Here is a 10,778-nt window from a genome sequence, read left to right on the forward strand (position 1 = left end):
AGAAACATGTCATTAAAAAAACTAAATATAGGCAATATCTACTTAAGTAGTTTATTGTATTTTTCTTCTTTTATATTCTTGCTGTATTTTACAGTCTTCTTTGTATTTATATTTTTACTATATCAATGTACCTTAAGGATTCAAACAATATAGCTTCTGAGACTTAAATATCCAATAAAGAGTTTTATTTTATTTTTAATTATAGTAACTTTTTAATTTTATTTTTATTTATTTAGCTTTGAGTTGGAGTCTCACTCCGACGCCTAGACTGGAGTGCAGTGGCACACTCCCGGCTACCGCAGCCCCGACCTGCTGGGCTCCGGTGATCCCTCTGCCTCAGCCTTCCAAGTAGCTGGAACTACAGGTGCGTGCTACCACGCCCGGCTAATTTTTGATTGATTGTAGAGATGAGGTCTCGCCAAGTTCCCTGGGTGGGTCTATGAACCCGTGGATTCAGGCAATCCACTCACTTTGGCCTCCCAAAATGCTGGGATTACAGGCTGAGCCACCGAGCCCAGCCTATTTTTTTTTTAATCAGAGTTTCACTCTGTAGCCCAGACTGAAGTATAGTGTCAAGAATCATGATTCACCTCGACTTCCTGGGCTCAGGCAATCCTACTGCCTCAGTCTCTTGAGTAGCTGGGATTACAGGTGCACACCACCACACCTGGCTAATTTTTAAATCTTTGGTAGAGATGAGGTCTTACTATGTTTCCTAAGCTGTCTCGAACTCCTGGGCTCAAGTAATCCTCCTGCCTTGGCCTCCCAAAATGCTGGAATTACTTGCATAAATCACCAGGCTCTGTCCCAATAATTTTACAAAGGTAGCCCGGCTCGGTGGCTCAGCCTGTAATCCCGCGCCTTTGGGAGGCTGAGGTGAGTGGATTGCCTGAGCCTGCGGGTTCGATACCCACCTGGGCAGCGAGACCTCATCTCTACAATAAATCAAAAAATCAGCCGGGCTATGGTAGTGCCTGCCTGTAATTCCGGCTACTCGGAAGGCTGAGGCGGAAGGACCGCGGGAGCCTAGCCGGTCGAGGCTGCGGTGCCGGGAGCGGCCACTGCACTCCAGTCTGGGCGAAAGAGTGAGACTCCAACTCAAAAAAAAAAAAAAAAAAAAGAATTTTACAAAGTTAAAATAAGTCCCTGCATCAGAGAACAGAAAGAAACACTGTTATATTTTTCTCACACATGTTATTTATGCAATTAGCTCTACTATTAATTATTGCTAGTTGCCATTATTAGCTAGTCTTATTATTACTTTGTTTAAATAATGTTTATGCAACAGAAAGGTAAGTAATACAGAATAATATGCTATTTCAAACAAATATCTTTTTTTAGATTTTATGTTAGAGTAATAACACCTGAGTATAGTTATTATATATCATATACGTATAGGCCTTTTGGTCTGGTATGGCTGTGTCTCGGTTGGCTCTCTAGAAAGTTGAGAACCCAAAGCAACTGCCTCACCAAAGTTTGAAGAAGCGCTATTTATAAAAAGAACAAAGAATTAAGAGGAGGTCTCTGAAAGCTTCAAGGACAAGGTCTAGCTTGCAGAATGAAAATAGATGGTTTCTGATAGACAATCATGGTTTGTAAATGACTAGAGGTAACAGGATAGTTGTCAATGACTGTTCTTTGTTTTTCAGATACTAATTCATTGGGGCAAGAGACTACCCTGGCCTGGATAATAATACAATTCTAGTAACACCCAAGGAATTTCTGGTGCTATATCTGTTGTGAAGAGGATTACAAGAGGCCATCTTATAAATTTGAGGCTTGTATACTCAGTTCTTTCATTAACATGCAGGAATTTAATATTTGTTATAGAAGACCCTCAGGGATCAAGCAAAGAATGTGTTTCCATAAAGAAAGAATATCAACTCGACTGGGTCAGATGCCACTGTGAGGCTGAACAAATTGAAGCTTGAGAATTGACCATTGGATTTGGCAGGACAGGCAGCTGGGACTTGACAAGGGAGTTGTAGTGGAGTGGAGAGATAAGCTTGGTTTAAAGTGGCATAAAGAGAGGAGCACAGCTAGGAGTATGCTCTACCAATTCAGCCATTCAGATTCAGATTTGGAGTAAGTGGTGTGTTTGATTTGATTAAGGATTGGGAGTGGGAAAAATGAAAGTTCAGTTTTGCAAGCTAATAATGCTGACAATCATGAAATCTAAGTTGTATAAAGAGATAAGTAAAGATGTGAGAAATGAGATGCATTCAGTAATTTTCCAGTGGGCAAGAGAAAATGAGTGGAAAGGACAGGAGGTAGTAGTCAGTATAAGAGATTACTGAAATTTACATCCTGAGTTTGGTGCCTGCAGCTTAGGTTAATGGCAAGGTTGAGGGTAGTGTGTTTTTCAAGTTGCAAGTGTGACATCTTTGTGATTCTGTAACCAAGAATAATAACATGTGAAGCTTTTTTTATTACCCACTTTTTTTTCTTTTTTCTTTTTTGGGTTAAGACTGTCTGTCACCCAGGTTGGAGTGCAGGTGCATGTTCATGGCCACCGCAGCCTCAACCTGCTGGGCTCAGGCAATCCTTCCGCCTCAGCCTTCCAAGTAGCTGGAACCATGGTGCACGCCACCATGCTTGGCTAATTTTTTAATTTATTGTAGAGATGAGGTCTCATCAAGTTGTCCAGGCAGGTCTCGAACCCCTGGGCTCAGGCAATCCTCTTCGCCTTAGCCTTCCAAAGTGCGGGGATTACAGACTTGAGCCACCGCACCCAGACTTACCCAACCATTTAAAAAAGTTTTTCTCTTTTTCCTTTCTTGTTCTTTCTTCCACATCTTCCATAATGCATGGTTATCTGCTCAGATGCTTGCTTAAGAATTCTAGAGGCGAACCTTAAAACAGACCAGGAATAGAGTCCTGATTCTGACCCTCTGGCTTGGAGGGGGTCTCAGGATTATTAATTTATAGTCTGGCAGCCATAAAAACACTAACCAGACCTCTGGGAGGTGATTAGACCACTAAGATAAGCCATCAGAACAAGATCCACCGACCTTCAACCTGTGTCACTTCCACATGTTTTCCATATCAAAATTCCCTTTAGAAACCTTTCTAACCAGCCTTAAAATTTGAGGTGGTCTTTTTGTGACTTTAGTCTGCATTCTCCTCAGGATGTTGGCTCTTGAATAAAACCTATTTTTCCTTCCACCAACTCTTGTCTCTTGAGTTTGGCTTTCAGGTGATGGGTAGCAGAGCATGGGTCTACTTACAGGTCATAAAAATCAAAACATTGGATAATGACTAGTATTTTGACTTTAGTGAAAGAGAATGGAATGCAAAATGTCCAATTGCATTGCTAATACACAAGAGTTGTATTGTAACCTGTATTTCTTATTATGGCTTCCACAAAAACAAAAAACCAAAAAAAACCAAAAAACATTTAAAAAACAGAATAGGAGAGAAAGAAAAAAACTTTTAGAAGTGAAAAAGTCAAAGATCTGGGGGAGATGGGGTACAGACCAAGGGTTGAAGGAATGCTTGTCTTTCTACACACTCGAAACCCATTTGCTAGACAGAGTTAAGGAAGCTTTTAGGTGTAGCCACTTCAGGGAAAGGGAAAGAAGAGGACAACATGAGAAGGATTGTTTCTTACAAGTTTTATATGTACCTAGAGAAAGTGAAAAAATCATAGAAGTTGATGTCTGACAATAATGTAGCCACATTTACTAAAACTATGATTTGTTTTGTTTTTTGAGTCAGGGACTCACTCTGTCACTCAGGCTGGGTAGCTATGGCACAATCATGGCTCACTCCTGGGCTCAGGGGATCCTCTAGCCCCAGTCACCTGAGTATCTGTGATACAGGCATGTGCTAATTTTTTGTAGATATGGTCTCACTATGTTTCCTAGGCTGGTCTTGTTCTCCTGGGCTCAAGCAATTCTCCCACCTCCGTCTTCCAAAGTGCTGATATTACAGGCTTGAGCCACCATGCCCAGCCAATTTTGTCTTTTTTTTTTTTTTTGAGTTGGAGTCTCACTCTCACCCAGACGGGAGTGCAGTGGCCGCTCCCAGCCACCACAGCCTCGACCTGCTGGGCTCCGGCGATCCTTCCGCCTCAGCCTTCCAAGGAGCTGGAACTACAGGCGTGCGCTATCACGCCCGGCTATTTTTTAAAATTTATTGTAGAGATGAGGTCTTGCCAAGTTGCCCAGGCGGATCTTGAACCCGCGGGCTCAGGCAATTCACTCACCTAGGCCTCCCAAAGCGCTGGGATTACAGGCTGAGCCACCGAGCCCAGCCCAATTTTGTCTTTAAATATATTCTTGTTTTTATCTTCTTATCCCTTTTTTCTTTTCCTTTTTCTCCTTACTGTCCTCCCTCCTTCCTCCTCAGTTTGTGAGAAATCTAAATTTTGAGTCTGTTCTCTTTGAGTGTATTAAGGAGTTGATTCCCGTTGAAGCGCCTCATTAGCTTTGTAGCCTTCCTGTTATTCAGCTCCAGATTCAGTCTTGCTGTCCCTGGGAACCTCAAAACATTTTAGCATGCAATAGTATTTCTTCATCTGAATGAAGAAATGTGTTAAGGCAGCAGACGCAAAGTTTGTTATTCTCTTTTTTTTCTTATTTTTCTCAAATCTCACTTCTCCAGAAGAAAAATATCATCTTGGAGAAAGACTTGCTTTTCCTGATGGCAGGCAAATGGCATCATCATGTTTACAAACTTTTCTTTCTTTCTTTTTTTTTTTTTTTGAGTTGGAGTCTCACTCTGTCACCCAGACTGGAGTGCAGTGGCCGCTCCTGGCCACCACGGCCTCGACCTGCTGGGCTCCGGCCATCCTTCCACCTCAGCCTTCCAAGTAGCTGGAACTACAGGCGCATGCTACCATGCCCAGCTGATTTTTGATTTATTGTAGAGATGAGGTCTCGACAAGTTGCCCGGGCGGGTCTCAAACCCGCGAGTTTAGGCAATCCACTCACCTCAGCCTCCCAAGGTGCGGGATTACAGGCTGAGCCACTGATCCCAGCATTTACAACCTTTTCCATTTCTTCTTCTCTTTTATTTCACACATTCTACCAGCCACCCACACTATCTTCTCAGTACTTCCAAGTCTGTCTCTTAATTCCACTGCCAGATTACCACCACTGTTTTACTTGAGACATTTTCTCTTCTCCCCTTCTCCTTTGGTGTCTGTCCTGGATTACTGTAACATCCTTCAGTCTGGTTTCTTTCCTTATAGTCCTGCTTGTCTCTCATTGTTTCTGTACACAGCACTGTCACACACAGGTGCCCTGCAAAAGGCACTTGAAGAGAAGGTGAAATCTGACCTGAGGGCTGAGAGCCAAGACATGAGTCCTGGAGAGAGTGGCATTTCCCCCCTTTTGGTGCTTCATCACCCCTGACGGTTGCCTTTCTGTAGTCCCTCCACCAAAGACGTTATTGTTACATTATTTGCACAAAAGCACTCCTGGTTGTGGCCCCACTTCCATAGTACTGGCAGGACAAGCTTGCAGAAATACCAGTCATACCGACCTCTCTGTTCAGAAGGGCATATGTCTGTCTCCTCATAGCCTTTTAGGTAAAGTTCAAAGTCTTTAGCATTGTCAAGATTTGGCTAACAGTGTGTTCTCATTACCTACTAACAAGTAACAAAACATTCAAAATGTAGTGGTAGGCAGAATGACGCTCTCTCCACACAAACTATCTACCTCCTGGTCCCTGGAAACTGTGAATATGTTGAATATGTTTGTTACCTTACATGGCAAAGGAACTTTGCTGATGTGACTAAGGTTACAGATCTTGAGATGGAGAGATTATCCTCATCACAAGAGTGGAAGGGGGAAGTAGAAGATTGTTCAGAGGGATGTGATTTAAGGATGCCATTCACTATTGTTGACTTTGAAGAACCAAGGAACTCAACACCCTTTAGAAACCAGGAATGGCCATTAGCTTACAGCCAGCAAGAAAACAACAGACTTTAGTCCCGTAAGTAAACAAATGAATTTTTTCAGTAACCTGAATGAGCAGGAAACAGATTCTCCCCTGGAGACAACAAAAAATAATGCAGCCCATCAACACCTTGGTTTTAGCACAGTGAGACTATACCAGAATTTTGTCCTACAAAACTCCAAGAGAAGTTCATGTTCTTGAAAGATACTATATTTGTGGTCATGTGTTATGACAGCAATAAAAAACAACACATGGTTTAAAATATCAACCATTTAATTATCTCTCACGACTCTGTGGATCACTAAACTCATCTGGGTGATTCTGCTCCTCTGAAATCTTGATTAGGATGTCAAGCTGACTCACTCACATAACTGGCAGTGGAAGCTGATGTTGGTGGTTTGCTAGGAGCTCAGCTGAGACTGTCACCCACAGTGCCTAGCCATGGTTTTTGCATAGAACTTGGGTTTCTCACAGCATGGCAACTGAATTCTGAGAGGGAGCATTCCAAGATTTAGCATTTCAAGAAACTAAGTCAGATGAAGCAAGGGTTCTTATGGCTCAGGCTTGGGACCACCACACTGTCACTTCAGTAAAATTTTGTTAGGTCAGAAATGGGCTACAAAAGAATGTAACTACTGGGCCAGGCACGATGGACCATGCCTATAATGCCAGCTCTTTGGGAGGCCGAGGTGAGAGAATTGCCTGAGCTCATGGGTTCGAGACCAGCCTGGGCAACTTGGTGAGACCTTATCTCTACAATAAATCAAAAAATTAGATGGGCATGAATGTTATTACTGAGAGATATGTTACATTGCGGTCAACTTTTGGAGACCAGCTACCACACAAGGTAAGTCCTTTTTCCTTTGCAACCTCATCTTCATTTTTCCCTCTTAGTCCGGGAACTTTTGATTTTCTGCTCAGGTTTAATTAAACTAGGAACTAGATATTTTCCCAGATAGTCACACCTTTTGAGTTTTGCAGCTGCTAGTGCTTCATGGAAAGGATCTTTCCACGTCCCTTTTCACTTGCCTAATTATAGTTCAACCTTTTTTTCTTTTTTGAGTTGGAGTCTCACTCTGTCGCCCAGACTGGAGTGCAGTGGCCGCTCCCGGCCACTCAAGCCTCAACCTGCTGGGCGCCCAGTTGATTTTTGATTTATTGTCGAGATGAGGTCTCACCAAGTTGCCCAGGTGGGTCTCGAACCCGCGGGCTCCGGCAATCCACTCCCCTCGGCCTCCCAAAGCGCTGGGATTACAGGCTGAGCCACCCAGCCCAGCCTATAGTTCATCCTTAAGACGCATTTTAGCTATCACCTCCTCCTAAAACCATTCCTGTCTTAGGTTAGGTGCCTATGTTGGTGATCCTATACAAACCTCCCTTATTACATCTATTGAAGAATTTAGGAATAAATCTTAACTGTCACTGATTTACTTGTCTCTGTTCTTCAACAAGTCATATGTTCCTTAGAAGAGTGTATTTTTTGTTCTCAGATTTCCCAAGAGGACCTCGTATATATGGTACAAAGAAGGGTCTCAGTAAATGTCGGCTGACAGAGGGAGTGATAAACAATTCTATTTATATATGTACTACCTAACACAAGATGGAAATGTGCCAAACGAAATTGTGCAAATGTCTCAGTTTCTACCACAGGAAAAATTACGTATGCATAAGGATGATAACTAAAAAGGAAGAAATAAAATGTCTATAATCACTTCTCTTTTTACTCTAATGTTTAAATATTATAGAGGAAAATGATAGAATATTATAATTAGGGAAAACATGTAGAATCATCAGGCCAACAACCTTGTCATTTGCAGCATGGGCAGCCGATCAGCAACACTGTCCTAACCTGGGAGTTTCTTAAAAATGCAGAATAGTTGGACCCCACTTTAGACCTACAGTATTAGAATCTGCTTTTTAACCAGATCCCCAGGTGATTTCGTACACATGTTCAAGTTTGTGAAGTACATGTAACAGTCCTTCGCTCTTTCCCTTGTTAAATGAGCAGCTATTTGTTTAACTGACCTTTTTGCAAAGATCCCGGGGACAACATAGTAAGGGATGCTCATTCACATCTCTGCCAGGGCTTTCAGCATCTCTCCAGCTCCATCCATTTCTAGCAATCGGGAGCGGCGGTGGGCTGGGCGGTGAGGCAACCGCCGCGCGTTTCCGCCTCTTAGCGCCAGCTCCGCGGCAGCCGCCGCCTGGACCTCAATGCCACCACACCCAGCGCCCGGCGCGGTGGCGCGAGCCTGTAATCCCAGCTCCCCGGGAGGCTGAGGTCGGCGGATCGTGGGTGCCAGGGGGCTCGGGACTATGGCGTGTGTGGAACGGGCGTCCGCACCGGACCCGGCACCAACATGGGACTTCTGGGGGAGCCCGGGCGTACCAGGTTGTCTAAGGAGGGGGGACCCAGCCCAGGCCGGACACGGAGCAGGTCAAACTCCCCGCGTTGGGCGGCGGTGGAACCGCGCCTGCGAGCAAGGTCTGACGCTCCACTCGGACATTCGAGGAGACCGATCTCTTTTCTTTCGCTTTCTTTTTCAATATTTACATAAGAAAAACACCCGGCATTATTTTTGCATGCCGAGAACCACGTGACTTCACTGGCGGGGTTGGGACACATTACACTTTGCTCCATGCTGCCCTTTTCCTTTCCTTAAACAGCAAAACAAGAGTCTTCCTTGCACTTTGCAAATACAGTTGCATGAGTAACGGAAGATTCTTTGCTTGGCCAAACTTTAGTCAGGCTTCTGAATCTTCTGCTAGGCCCAGTATGCGCACTTTCTTGAAAGATCCGGTTTTAGCAAAGAAACCTGCCAAGTCAGTTTAGCAAGAACCGCCACAGCCCCAATGTCTAATCATCCTCCATATCCTATCCGGTTCCTTAGTCTGTGCCCTCTCCCAGGTGATTGATACCTGATCACCCTGGCCTGTCTTCAGCTAGAATCCTGTTAGGTCAGTTCAGCCAGAATTTCCCTTATTCCTGATACTTTCTCTTCATCATTTCCTATCCACTGACTCCCACCCTGCTTCTTGGCTATAAATTCTGGCTTGCCCATGCTACTTTCAGAGTTGAGCCCTATCTCTTTTCCTCCCTGCAGGATTTCCTTGCAGGGGTGCCTATACCTCTCTCAGTGATCCTGAGTAAAGTCTTCCTTACCACGCTTTAACAAGTATCATTGAATAATTTTTTTCTTTAACAAATTGCATTGCATGAAAACTTCATAATCTAAGTTAGAGATTTTCAAAAGATCTAAACTTCTATTTTTTGTGGGGATCTCTAACACAAAAACCTGTACAAAAAATATTAATGGATTGGATAAAAGAGCTAAAGAAACATTTCACCAAAGAAAATATGCAGACATAGCCGGGTGTGATAGTGCGCGCCTGTACCTCCAGCTACTTGGAAGGCAGAGGTGGAAGGATGGCCGGAGCCCAGCAGGTCGAGGCTGCGGTGGCCGGGAGCAGCCACTGCTCTCCAGTCTGGGCGACAGAGTGAGACTCCAACTCAAAAAAAAAAGAGACTCTAATTAAAAAAAAAAAGTGAAGGGAAGGGGAACGAAAGAGCAGCCAGAGAGTACAGAGAAAAATGGGTGGAGTCGAGTCCCCCTGTGTGACAGCGAACTGTTTCATAAATGAAGGATTGCTGACAAGTTTACATACTGTGCAAAATTAATTTAGGGCCCAAAGAGAGATATGACATTTGAAAGTTGAAAAGTGGATAGTAATGGTCTCCTGGGATTGGAAGGCAGACCTTGGCTGCCACTTGTGAGGCAAGGAAGTGAAGGCAAACACTGTTCTTGCAACAAGTTGGGTAGCAGGTGGAAGGAAGAGTCTGAGGATAATGCAGAAGGCAAGACAGCAGAGCATGTACTCTGTGTTTGTTCTTTAAAGACGGAGAGTTAGGTATTCTGTAGTTTGAAGAGATGTAGATAAGGAAGATAGAGATGAAAGGGCAGAAAGGAATGGGGAGAGGGGTCCGAGGCTCATATGGAATATTAGTAGCCTTAAAAATGAAGGACAACTTTTCCTATGAGCGGGAAGAAAGGGGTTTGATATGCCAAGAGATAGCAAATCAGGAGGTGGAGACGAAGGAGACTGAGGGAATGTCCTGTCTTTCCTTCAAGGTTCAGCAGCCGCCCTTGCCCCTCCCCCACATCTAGCCAGGAGCCACCCCTTCAATTAAACTCAACTCAGATGGCTCCCTGTTCCAGAATCCTTTCTTTCCTTCAGTTCCTCTGCCATGTGTCTCTCTCCCCCTTCAGGGTTGCTCAAGAGTCCACCTAACAAATGTTGAAATCAAAAATAAAATGTAATTGGTATCCCTCACATTAAACTTCTCTCTACATCTCTTTGAATGACCTGTATGAGAAGCTCGTAGAGAATAAGATGAAGGGGAAAGAGGGCTCAAGAAATAGAAAGGAGGAAGGTCTTTTGGAGCTTCTTGACTTTGACGTACAGCTATTGGGATAACTCCACGGGAATGAAGAAGGGGTAGCTTTGGAGAAAAAGGAACATAGAATAAGTGAAACACAGCTCAACTCAAGAAAGAAGATACTAGACTGGGAGCGGAGGCTCACGCCTATAATCCTAGCATTGGGAGGCTGAAGTGAGAGGATTGCCTGAGCTCATGGGTTCGAGACCAGACTAGGCAACGTGGTGAGACCCCCCCCCCCATCTCTACAATAAATCAAAAAATTAGGCGGGCGTGGAGGCGTGTGCCTATAGTTCCAGCTACTTGGAAGGCTGAGGCGGAAGGATCACTTGAGCCCAGCAGGTCAAGGCTGCAGTGTGCGGTGGTCGGGAGCGTGCCACTGTCCTCTAGTCTGGGTGACAGAGTGAGATGCCTACTCAAAAAAAAAAAAAAAAAA

This window comes from Carlito syrichta, unplaced genomic scaffold, assembly GCF_000164805.1.
Source record: "Carlito syrichta isolate Samal-C Ts95f unplaced genomic scaffold, Tarsius_syrichta-2.0.1 Scaffold307028, whole genome shotgun sequence".
In the NCBI taxonomy this organism is placed as follows: domain Eukaryota; kingdom Metazoa; phylum Chordata; class Mammalia; order Primates; family Tarsiidae; genus Carlito; species Carlito syrichta.